The sequence below is a fragment of the Hyperoodon ampullatus genome (assembly GCF_949752795.1).
Source record: "Hyperoodon ampullatus genome assembly, chromosome: 10".
NCBI lineage: Eukaryota > Metazoa > Chordata > Mammalia > Artiodactyla > Ziphiidae > Hyperoodon > Hyperoodon ampullatus.
The window spans coordinates 43,063,033-43,076,671 of NC_136923.1; positions in this window are offsets into that span (position 1 = coordinate 43,063,033).

Here is a 13,639-nt window from a genome sequence, read left to right on the forward strand (position 1 = left end):
ACCAGTTGGCTGTGGTCCTTCCTGTGGTCCAGCTGGCCTCCAGCCTGCTTCTCTCAGCCTCCTCACCTGCCTGGTGCCAGGGCTTTTGTCTTTGCTGCCCCTGGGCTTCCTTAAGGACTCAGGACTGCAGCTTTGGGAATTAAGCCTGTTTTTCACTTCTCTTGCCAAGGGGGAAGAGGTTGGTGGTGGTGAGAGGGAAATGCCAAGAGAGAAAGTTCCTTGAGCTGGGTCATGAAGGCTGGGTAGCAGTTGGAAAGTATCGATAGAAAGAAGAGAGGGCATACCAGCCGATGAACCCACCTGGGCAAAGGCTGTCCCCACTGGGACAGAGTGAGGGGACCTGTATGATTAAAGCATGGGTTTGAGTTTATGGAGCAGTTGGGGAAAGGCTGGATGGGAAAATAGGGGCAGATGACAGACAGCATCCTTGACCCACCCAGATCCCAAGCTTGTGGGCAGCCGGGGGCAAAAAATTCATGACTTCTCCAAGTGTTTTGTGTTTCTGAACAACATAAATGGGAAGCAAGTGGGTTCACACCAAACTATCCTCTGCACCCAGGTCTGCACCAACCCGAAAGGCAATTCAGCTCTACCATCAATTCTGGCTAATGTTTAGTTCAAGGCTCTGTGTCAGGCACATGGAAGAGGGGGATACAAGGAAGGCCAACAGTGGTGGTTAGAAAACATATGTGCAAGCTCTTGAACATTCCTCACATCAAACGGCGAATTCCAACTCCCCTTCCCTTGTATTTGGGTCACCTTTAGTTACGCGATTCTATTCAGTAAAATACAGTGGGGATGACACTGTGTGACTTCTGAGGCCAGGTCATAAAAGGAATACAACTTCCTCCTGTCTGGCTCTCTCTCTCTCTCTCTCTCTCTCTCTCTCTCTCTCTCTACCACCCTGCTGTGAGGAGGCCCAGGCCATACAGAAGGAGGCCAACTGTGGGTCAACAGCCCCAGCCGTGGTCCCACCCAAAGCCAGTATCAACCACCAGAGTGTGACTGAGAGTCCTTCAGACAATTCTTGCCCTGCCCCAGCTATCACCATAAAGGTGAGCAAAATAGAAGCAGTTGTTGTTATAGTCTCTAAGTTTTGGGATGATTTGCCGTGCAGTAACAGGTAAGTGGGCACAAATACACAGACCCAGTCGTTGGAGGACAGACAAGCCCATCTCCGGACAACACGCAGCCAAGCACAATATCTGGCACATCCTAAATGCTCCCTTAGCTGCCAGAAGTTTATTCTGTTTGTTTTCAGATGGAACAAGTCAGTTCTGAACTGGGTTTCAAACACTGTGGACACACAGACTGATGGATGTGCCGTCCAGGCAGGGGCAGGGAAGGAAGGTCCCACAGGGGTGAAGGCATTAGTGCCACACCTTGGAGTATGAGGAAGGGGCCTTGGAGCCCCCAGTCAACCCCAGGATCCTTGGTTCAGGACTGGTGGTGAGGACCCCAGAACCCATGTCTCCAGGGCCCTATTCTGGGTGCCTCCCCTCTGCAGGCTGCCTGCATGCTGTTTCAGCCTGGGCATCCATGACTACAGTTCTCTCCCTGACAGGTGTGAGGGCTTTGTTTGGCAGCTGGACCTGGTCAGTGAACTGATTGTTTTAACTGTGTGCTCTGCACTCTTTATCTCTTTTTTTTTTTTTTGCGGTACGCAGGCCTGTCACTGTTCTGGCCTCTCCCACTGTGCAGCACAGGCTCCGGACGCGCAGCCTCAGCGGCCATGGCTCACGGGCGGGCCCAGCCGCTCCGCAGCATGTGGGATCTTCCCAGACCGGGGCACGAACCCGCGTCCCCTGCATCGGCAGGCGGACTCCCAACCACTGCGTCACCAGGGAAGCCCCCTTATCTCTTATACTTATCTCATTCCCCACCTTGACCCCTGCAGGGCCCAGCAATTTCTTTTACCTACTCAGTGCTTCATCAGCCCTGGAGTAAATAACTCAGACTTCATCAGGCCCTCATTGATGAACACGTTCCTCTTGTCCTCCTGCCAACATCGGGGCTGTGTCTCCACCCGCCTTCCCTGTGAGATTGTGGCTTAGCAGGTACAACTTGAGAACCAACTTCCCAGATGAACAGCTACTTATCGTGTTTTTTAAGTTACAAAGGCAAGGTAACTACATTACAGAAAATGTTAGAAAATCAAGAAGAAAAATTGTTCATGATTCCACCACCCCGCCCTGCCAGCTCATTCTGCTCATCTTTGTGTATCTTCCCCCCAAACCTACACCTTTTTTTTAAACCTGTTAGAGTCATATTTTACATTTAATTATAATCCTGAATTTTCCATTTAATGTTGTAGCACATACTTTTGTCATAAGTTTCTTTCCTAATGAATACGTAGCAGCATTGAGCAGCTGAACCACATTTTCTGTAACCATTACTCCACTGTCTGGCATTTAGGTGGTTTCCAGCTTTTCCCTGCAGTAAACTTCTTCCTGCCTAGAGATTTGCCCCAAAGCAGAATTAGTTTCTCAGGACAGATTCCTGGAAGAGAAATGACTGGGTCAGAAGGTGTGGAATTGTATGGTTTTTGATATGCATCCCTTGTCAAATTATCACAGTGACTTTTAAAAATCTTGAATTGTGATTATTATAGTTGATGCTGTTGTTATTATGAACATATTAGTAGATCAATGTAGAAAATCTGGAAAGGTTGAAAGAAGCAAATCAAAATCACCCATATTTCACCCAGCTAAAGATAATCATTATCAGTAACATATTGGTATATTCCTTTACTATATTTGTTTTTCTTTATGTAACTTTAGGGGTTTTTTTGGTTTGTTTCAGTGCATGTGTGAATTAACATAATTCTGATGACACTCTAAATAAACTGGAGATTACAATTTTACTTGAGCATTACAGCTAAGCATTTTCCAGTTTATTGCACACTCTTCATAAATATCAAGTTTAAGAAATACATAATTTCCCACTGGATAGATGTATCCTCATTTACTTGCCCATTATCTTATTTGGGGACACTTAAGCTGATACCAAATTTTGGCTTTTAAAAACATTTGTCATGAATAAATTTGAAAATTATGATTTAAGGGCTTCCCTGCTGGCGCAGTGGTTGAGAGTCCGCCTGCCGATGCAGGGGACACAGGTTTGTGCCCTGGTCCAGGAAGATCCCACATGCCGCGGAGCAGCTAGGCCCGTGAGCCATGGCCGCTGAGCCTGCGCGTCCGGAGCCTGTGCTCCGCAACAGGAGAGGCCACAACAATGAGAGGCCCATGTACCGCGAAAAAATATATATATATATATATGATCTAAAAAGCAATTTGTAAGTTAGGGAAATCGAAAAATTATGGAAACTCATGACAGAAGAGTTGACTAATTGGTCTTGATTGTGGAAAAGATTAATTTAAAAACTTTCCTATCTAAAAAAAAAAAAGGTTCTGAAGAACCTAGGGGCAGGACAGGAATAAAGACACAGATGTAGAAAATGGACTTGAGGACACGGGGAGTGGGAAGGGTAAAGCTGGTATGAACTGAAAGAGTGGCATGGACTTATATACACTGCCAAATGTAAAATAGATAGCTAGTGGGAAGCAACTGCATAGCACAGGGAGATCAGCTTGGTGCTTTGTGACAACCCTAGAGGGGTGGGATAGGGAGGGTGGGAGGGAGACACAAGAGGGGGAGATATGGGGATATATGTATATGTGTAACTGATTCACTTTGTTATAAAGCAGAAACTAACACACCATTGTAAAGCAATTATACTCTAATAAAGATGTTAAAAAAAAAACTTTCCTAGACTCATGATTGGAAGTTAAATAACCAGGGGTGTTTTTGTTTTGTTTCATTTTTGACAATCAAAGCAAACCCAGAGGAAAGAATACTGATTGGGAGTCGGGACACCTGGTTTTCTGATGGTTTTGCCTCTTGCTGTGTGACCTTGGGCAAGTCACACAGCCCTTCGGGACTGGATAAAATGAGCAAACTAGATGGTGCTGGCCCTGGTGCCCGCAACCCGGGCTGGTTTTCTGTCCTGCACCCACACCTTTGTAAACAGTGCCTTCCACGGTCACCAGGTTTGAGTTGCCACCTGTTTCCTGCCCCCTGAGTAACAGAGCAGCCTGGGGACATGCATTGTATAGTCTGCAGGCCTCAGGGTGGGCTGGCAGCAGTGCCCTAGAGCAGAAGTGTTTGATTAACCATTGAAAACAACTGGGGACTTCCCTGGTGGCCCAGTGGTTAAGACTCTGCGCTCCCGATGCTCCCAGGTTCAATCCCTGGTCAGGGAACTAGATCCCGCATGATGCGACTAAAGATCCCGCGTGCCGCAACTAAAAGATCCCGCGTGCTGCAACTAAGACCCGGCACAGCCAAATACATAAATAAATATTTAAAAAAAATTTTTTTTAAAAGAATAATCTAGTGAAGTGGTTTAAAACAAAACAAAACGATTGATGTTGCTTCCTATGTACAGACACACTAAGATAATCAAGACTCTTGTTAGGATGAAAGAAAAAAAATCCCGAGGGCTAGAACAAGGTGATAATATGCTATTATTTGTATAAAAATAAAATATAGAGCCAGATACACATATGAAAAATATATATGGAGCTCAGGACCCAGAGAGCAGCAAAGGGCTACACAATGACCAGTGGCAATCACGAAAAGTGTGGATGCTTGTTCCCCAGATAATCACTTTATTTTACACATGGGTAAGAGTTTGCTCACTGAAGAGGCCACCTGGTGAATGACACAGACATGGTTGGATGAAGTGAAGCCAGTTTCCCCAAACACTTCCTGGGCCCCCAGGCTGACCTGTGGCTGAGACCTCACCTGCCACCCCATCACCCCTGACCCCTGCTCAGCCCCATCAACAGACCAGCAAGGACTGAGCCCTCAGAAGCTAAAAAGAGAGATGGAAGGAGAGTGAAGGGACAGGGATACAGAGGGAAGGGAGTGAGAAAAAGAAAGAGTGGCCATCTTCTGAACAACCAGGAAGATCTTGGCAAAGTTCTGATGATGTTTCATTTAGAATGAGCCTTTAAAAAATGATATTCTTTAAAGCAGCCTGCCTCTCGGATGTCTTTCTGTCTCTTAGCAACTCAGAAAGGCAAAGGACTGTCCTGCCTGGGATGGGACCTGAGGTCCCAGTTGGCTCCGCCTCCAGTCCCAGCCCTGTCCTTCCAGCACAGCAACAGGTGGCCAGACCCTGACAGCCACCAGCCTCCGGGAGCGCTGGGCACCAGAACCCCTGAGAGCTCACCCCCTGAAATGAACCACTCCAACAACCTGGAAAGGCATTGAAGCGAAGCCGCTGAAGGTGTGAAGGCCCTGGGGGGGACGATAAGAAGGAGCAGAGTCAATATTTCCAGATGTCTTTTTTCTTATCTGTCGGGATTAATCTTTGGTGACAGAGCAATTAAATTGGACAGAACCTGTGGGGGAATGAATATGAAGCAGACGTCCTGAATAATAAGGGGAAGAGGAGGAAACTGCGGAGATTGCATAGAGTGGACAGAGTCCTGCCCAAGGCGATGCACATGGCAGCAGGCAGCGGGGACCCTGGAAGACAACGTCGCCTGGGGCCTGAATGCCACTCACTGCTTTTGAATCTTCCGGCTGTTATTTTGCCAGGTTCCTCTGTTCTAGAGGCTGGGCTGGTTGGAAGAGAATCACTTTCTTGCTCTCTCCTCTCCACCTTCTGGCTGGGGTCAGTAGCTCCGAGCAGCAGGCCAAGATCAGCTTGACCACAGGCCGTGATTTACTACAGAAAGTTTCTCTTCTGCCCTCCTACCAACTGCCTCCTGCCACCATTAGGACCCAAGCTAATCAGTGTCTCCAAGCCTTTTTTATTCCTGAAAAATGACCCAGGAACCAAAGATAAAAATGTTGTCTTTCTAGTAATAGCCGATGTTTTAGAGTAGCTTGCCAGGTGCCAGGCCCTGGGTTCAGTGCTTTACGTGTAATATCCTATCTGATCCTCACAACAACCCTATCAAGTAGATGCAATTATTTATCCCCAGTTTACTGGTGAGGGAATGGAAACAGAGGTTAACTGACTTGCCCAAGATCACACAGCAGGCTAGATTTCAAGCCAGGCAGTCTAGGAATGTGTTTCCTTAAGGACAATAGTGCACCTCATTAATGATAAAGCTGATCAGAGGACACAGCTTAGATCTGTGGCCAAGGGACTCCTTAATACCTCACTCTTAAGTTAAACTGGCCTAGCCAATCAGTCATGGCTGGCCGTGCCAGAAGGGGGTGGGGAGTGGGCCCTGGGGCACATCTCACAGAGCTAGCAGAGGACATCTGTACCCCAAACTGAAGAATACCTAAAATCAAGGAGGCAGGTCATCCAAGTAGGAAGAGGTGGGGTTTGAGGACCTGGCAGGCTGAGTTTCTTAATTCAGTTTCCACTTTTCACTGGTTCTGAAAAATATCTATAGATGTGCTGTGAATACTGTATTTCCTCAAATCTCAAATACCATCAGTGTATCTGACACCATTATTGCAGGTACCTCTAAGAAGAAACAAACTATTTTCTTATCTAATGATCTTTAAGATGCAACCCAACTTCAAAAATGTTAATATGTGAGAAAAAAAAATGAGTGTCTCTGAGTCAATGAAATATGGTAAAAGGTTTCAAGGTGAAATAGGCTTGAGAAACCTTTGAGTTAATCAGGCCTCTTTATTGCCAGACTTGTCAGACCTTTTATTATGCTCATGTGTGCTCTGAGTCTCTAAGAAGGGGTAAGGAATGAGCATTTTCCGCAAGCATTGCTCCAAAGAACCTTTTCTACAAGAGTGTCTCAGAGAAAGGGCGATCTGTAGCACCAACTCAGAAAAACCTACTTTAAGGAAGAGAGGAGCATGTGGGAACTGAGCCCCAAACCCAGGAGTATTTAAATCTGAAGAGAAAAACATCAAACAGACTTTGGAAGAAAAACCTCAGAAGAAGACTTTGGGAGGGAACTGAGGTGAGGGCAAGGGAAGAAGAGATGAGAGAAACATAGGAGGTTGACTCAAAAAGAAATCCAAGCTCCACCCTAAATGAGAGGAATTGTAACTTTCCATCACCTAATGTGGGACTGAGCCTAGTGACCCCCCTTCCAGAGAGTCCTGCATGGAAAAGTGGGGGCAGGGAGAGAAACCTGATGAGCACCACCCCAGCCACGTGATCAAGATTAATATCAACAGTGATAAGCCATGTTGATAGTTTGCACTCTTGATGAGATGTGATGAAAATGTCATTACCTTGTGGTCTTCCTCCCGCAAACTCATAATCCCAGTCTAATCATGAGAAAAACATCAGGCAAATCCCAATAGAGGGGCATCTTACTATATACCCGACTAGACGCCTCAACACTGTCAAGATCATCAAAAACAAGGAAAGGGAGAGAGACTGTATCAGCCAAGAGGAGCCTAAGAGACATGATAACTAATTGTAATGTGGGATCCTGGATCCTTAGTAAAGACTAGGGATGTCTGAATATGGACTTTAGTTAATAATAATGTATTGGTATTGCTTCATTAATTGTAACACACGTACCACACTAATATAAGATATTAATAGGGGAAACTGTCTTGGGGGGTTCATGGGAATTCTCTGTACCATCTGCTCAATTTTTCTGTGAATCTAAAACTGTTCTAAAAAATAAAGCCTATTAATAAAAGAAAAGAAAGAAGGAAAGAATCCAAAGAGACAATTATCTGTCCTGTGGGGAAAAAAAGAAAGGGTAATGTTGCTTGAATTTAACTGGAAATCACCCATCCTGACATGGACATTTTGTGGTTCAGGCAAATCTTCCAGCTGATTTGTCAGGAGTCCATGGAGGAAAATGAACTAGAGGGTGGTCATGAACATGACCATGTTTTCTGATCCCCAAATCCATTCAGGTGACCTGAAGATGGGAATCAGGACTCTTGTAGAAAATCTAAGATAGACAGTTGGGTGTATTTATTACTCAAGTGGAAAAGAAACAGAAAGGCTACCAATATAGTAGTGGAAGACTTCAACCTGGCCAAGAACAGCTGCAGAAATGTGATGAGAATGGGGAAAAGCAAATTAACATTTAAGAAAGGGAACTGGTTTGGGTTCTCAAGTATTTATCCCAGCTAGACCTTGTTCCTGGTAAATGCTCAATAAATATATATTGCTTACTGTTGGTTTCATTCCTCCACAAATATTTTTGAAATAGTTGTAAACACTGAGCTAAGGTCTGGGGAGATCACCCAGATAAATAAAATGGGATTCTTGCCAGCCACTTAACCAGAAACTCTGTGTTTCATCAACTGCAAGGCCCATGTCTTAAAAACTTTTTTTTTTTTTTTTTGCGGTATGTGGGCCTCTCACTGATGTGGCCTCTCCCGTTGCGGAGCACAGGCTCCGGACGCACAGGCCCAGCGGCCATGGCTCATGGGCCCAGCCGCTCCGCGGCACGCGGGATCTTCCCAGACCGGGGCACGAACCCACTTCCCCTGCATCGGCAGGCGGACTCTCAACCACTGCGCCACCAGGGAAGCCCCTTAAAAACTTTTAACATCTCTGTAACTGGGGCACTTCTCATAGTCGTTGCCCACCAGCGGCAGCGCGGTCACCATGACTGGACACACTCACACTTGACCATCACTGTTCATAATGCATCACCTTCCATTGCATTATATGCATGGTTGGTTCTACGCATACGGGGTCTAACTATCATTTAAAATATCGTCAAAAAGATGACAATATAATTCACTGTGGAAACAAACAGTTGGCATGGGCACAGGAAGGCACGGAAGCAGGGCAGTGGGACACAAATGTAACAGCAGAGTAGCAATTATCTGCCTTTAGAGGAATGACTACAATTCCATATTTTCTTGCAAAGCTATAAGCAAGTGCTTACAGGACTTAAGAAAGGACGTAGAAGAAATAGAATTCCATTAAGCTGTTTTGTCACTGAGAAGTGTGCAAAAGGATGGCAGACCACACAGCAAGCAACAACGCAAGGGAGTGTAGAGGAAACTGAGTCCCAGGGATTGATGAAGGCAATGTGACACCTCAACCACAAAAGCCGGTGTGAGCGATGCCCCTGCAACAAGGGCTGCCCAAACATCCACCCGCCAGCAACTGCTGAATTTGACTGAACTTCTACAATTCATCCGAGGAAAGAATAAAACTATGAGGTTAGTGGAAAAGAAGAACACTACCTTGGTATTCTATGGCTGGCAATGCGCCATAGGTGAACTCACAGCATTTTTTCTTTCTTGGTTGTACAGAAACAATAATGTTTCTTACCACTGGTGCTATCTTTGGTTTGCTGACATCTACTATGTGTATTGAAGGAGGAAAAGGAACTGTCTTCATGTAGGAAAGGTTACCTGCATGATAAGGTTAGTCCTGAGGAATCTAAAGGTATCAGAACTGAGGTAACATAGTAGACATCAGTAGTTGCTAACGTTACAAAAAGGAGACAATTGGTGCCTCCTGACAGAAGCCCACAGCCCCACCCGTGCAGTGGCCCTGCTGAAAAAATCAAGCATGAGGCAGATTAGGCCTCGAGATCCAGTTTAAAGGAGCCGCAGAGGGCAAAGGAATAGGACAAACGGCCCAGTTTCTTCAACAAATAAATTTTGAGAAAAAATTAAGAGATGGGGGAATCTACTGATTGAAATGAATTTGAAAGACATACCTTGAACTTAATGGTTCACTTCCAAGGAACAGAGCAGGGAAAGGGGGAGATAGTAACTTTATGATGGAGAAGCCAAGAGACACCACTTATCCCAGAAATGAAGGTGAGCATCACCGGTGATGTCCTGTGCATGTCACCCACCCCTGATGGGATGGATCTGCCTCTGTGTTGTCCTTACCAAAATCCATATCCCCAGTCTGATCATGAGACAAACATCAGACAAACCCAGACTGGGGGACCAGAGGATACCCGGCCAGCACTCCTCAAGACTGTCAAGGTCATGAAAAATGAAAAACTAAGAAAATGTCACAGAGCAGAGGAGCCCAAGAAGACATGATGACTAAATGCAACGTGGTATCCAAGATGGAATCTTGTAACAGAAAAAGGATATTAGTGGGGAAACTGGTGAAATCCAAGTAAAGTTTAGAGTTTAGTTAATAGTAAAGTACCAGAGTCAATTTCTTATTTTTGACCAATCTCTCATGTTATGGAAGATATTAACATTAGAGGTACCTGGGTGAAGAGTACATGGGATGTCTCTGTACTGACTTTGCAACTTTTCTGTAAATATAAAATTATTCCAAACTAAACAGGTTATTTTATTTAAAAAAAAAAAAGGCATACCAGGGCTTCCTTGGTGGCACAGTGGTTGAGAGTCTGCCTGCCGATGCAGGGGACACGGGTTTGTGCCCCGGTCCGGGAGGATCCCACATGTTGCACAGCGGCTGGGCCTGTGAGCCCTGGCCGCTGAGCCTGCGCGTCCAGTCTGTGCTCTGCAACGGGAGAGGCCACAACAGTGAGAGGCCCGCATACTGCAAAAAAAAGAAAAAAGAAAAAAAAAAGGCATACCAATCAATTGCAATACAGGAAAGATGTTTTGATTTTGATTCAAACAACTAAGATATTAAAAATGATTTTAATGAGACAACTGTAAATTTGAACACTGACTAGATATTTGATGCTATTAAGGCATCATCATCCATTTAGTTGTAGGTGTGGTGATGGCTTTGTTGTTACCAGATGATCAAGCAATTTTGCTCTGGGTATATAAACAAAAGGACTGAAAGCAGGGATTCAGATAGATACTTGTACACCCATGTTCATAGCAGCATTATTCACTATAACTAAAAGGTGAAAACAATCCAAATGTCCATTGATGGATGAACAGATAAACAAAATATGGTATATCCATATTATTCAGCCTTAAAAAGGAAGGAAGTTCTGACACCTGCTACAAAATGGATAAACCTTGGAGACATTATGCTAAGTGAAATAAGCCAGACACAAAAAGACAAACATTGTATGATTTCATTTATATGAGATACCTAAAATAATAAAGTCATAAAGACAGAAAGTAGAATAATGGTTGCTCAGGGGATGGCGGGGCGGTAGTGGTGGAGGGAGAATGGAGAGAGGTTGTTTAATGAATACAGAGTTTCAGTTTGGGAAGATCAGAAAGTTCCGGAGGTGGATGGTGATGGTTGCACACCAAGTGCAACCTGAGCCACCTGAGGATATGGATTGGATTCTCAGCCCATTAAGTGGGGGTGGGAGGGCACTGCAGGCAAAGGTAGTAACCAATGGCTTTGGTGTTGTTGGGTTAGACCTGTCTTTGCCCATGCAGCTCCCAAACCAGTTCTGGACTAGGGAAGTCTCAGAACCTCGGCCCACACCCCTTCCCCATCCTCTCCTCCTTCTGAAACCATCTTCCTGTCACCAGGCCTGGTGTGACCATGGGGAGGGGCATTGGCCATTCTGGGGAGAAACATTTCAGCAGAGCAGTGGGGGTGGAAGCCAAGCTGCCAAGGTCAGAGGCAGATGGTAGTGTGGTGAGTGGGCGGTGGGCATGAGGATGCCGGCAGAATTGGACCAGGTTTTTTTAGGAAGGAGAGCTCACAGACTCTTGGCTGGACACCTGGCTTCCGCTCTGAAGGTCACTTGCTGTGTGACTTGACGGTGTCACATCCCCTCTCTGTGACTCCATCCAACAGGAAGTGACAACCAGATGAGCTCCAAGGCTCCAGCTCAGTGGTTATGACTCAGTTCCCTCTCCTGGGGGAAGAACATCTCTGAAGGCATTCTAAAGACCGTTTTCCTCCCACACTCCAAGTGAAAATATAGGAAAGAAAGAAACAAGGCTGGCAAGCACAGGCCTGACGTGGGTATGGGTCATATCCGAGGGCGGTGCTCTCCAGGGAGGGCAGGGTCTGGCTTTCTTCATCCTGCGGGCAAGAGACTTACAGGTAGCTGGCTTCACAGGCTTAAAAAGGGAGGAGAGGAGAGCTCTGTCTCCTGCTTCACGTTTCCTCTTTCTTCCCCTGTCATTTTACCTTGACCTCCTAGGTGCCATGATTTGGGGAGGTGATGAAGTGCGGATTCCTGGGCTTCAGGTAACTTTGGTGTGAGCACAGAAGGTGCTTGGTGGTCTGCTGGCGAGTTCCTGAGTCACGCAGATGCACGTTCACGCAGCCCTGGTCCGCAGCAGCATGACTAGCTGCTCCTTGAGGATTTTCTTTATTTGTCTTACTCATCCCAGGACTGAAATTGTACCACATGGTTCCCCCTTGGGCAAACTACTTGGCAAACTGGGCTTCCCTGGTGGTGCAGTGGTTAAGAATCTGCCTGCCAATGCAGGGGACACGGGTTCGAGCCCTGGTCCGGGAAGATCCCACATGCCATGGAGCAATGAAGCCCGTGCGCCACAACTACTGAGCCTGCACTCTAGAGCCCGCGAGCCACGACTACTGAAGCCCACGCGCCTGGAGCCTGTGCTCTGCAACGAGAAGCCACCGCAACCAGAAGCGTGCGCACCTCAACGAAGAGTAGCCCCCACTCGCCGCAACTAGAGAAAGCCTGTGCACAGCAACAAAGATCCAACGCAGCCAAAAATAAATAAATTAATTAATTTAAAAAAATTACTTGGCAAACTAGGAGCACCTATTTCATCCCCAGACCACAGCCAACTCCTCTGTTTCAAGGCTCACAAAGGGGCCTCTGCCCAAACTGTGACTGGGAGGTTTTCTCCTTGAAACAGTGGTTGGCATTACAGTGACAGTAAGGGCTGTTTGTGCACCGAAAGAATCTCCCCGTTGTTAACTTGCTTAATCCCCTGGAAAGCAAAGTCTCAGAGAAGCTGCCTGATGCAGACAGATGTTCTTTCCACCCCTCTGTTCAAACCAGATGAAGTCCTGGCCCACCAGACACTGGCCAGTCCCACAAGGCCAGGGTCTCTGCCAGACACCTGGCATGGGCCACAGTGGCCTCTTTCTGGAAGCCAGGGGCCCCACCCCTTTTAAAAATGAACACTTGCCATTCATCTTTTCAGGGTCCCAAGTTACAAGGATCTCCCCAGGCTCAGCTGGCCGGGTTAGCAGGGCCATCCACGCATTCATTGGCTTGATGAATCCATTCATTCCCCAACTATCTGCTGAGCAGTGACTACGTACCAAGCACTGTTTTCAGCACTGGGAACATCCAGATGAGTAAAGCAGAGACAACTTCCTGTCTTGGAGAACTGACGCTTTCGTGCTTGAATGAGATCATGAAGAAGTTGGTCTCCAGACCTCTCTTTCCAGAGTCCTCCCCTCCACCCCCACCAAGCTGATACCCTCTCCTTTCATACCAACCCCCACAGCAAAGGCAATCTCAGCCACCTTTATTATGCATTTACTATGTGCCAAGCACTGTGCTAAACCCGTTACATATATTATCTCATTAATCTCTACAGCACTTTCTGAAGGACGTCCTCTCATAGCCCCAATTTGCAGGTGAGGAAACTGAGGCATATACAGAGTTGCACAAGCTGGTAGGTTGCACAGCCTGTATTTGAATCCAGGACATCTGACTGCAGAATCGCATTGTTAGTCATTGAGCCATTCCACCTCTCTCATTTAGGTCAAATTCCTTTTTGCAGTGAATCACTTGGGTCTGCTTTCCCTTAACATTCCACGGCACCAGAAAAATATCCTGTGCTTGCCTAAGGATGAGGTTCCATT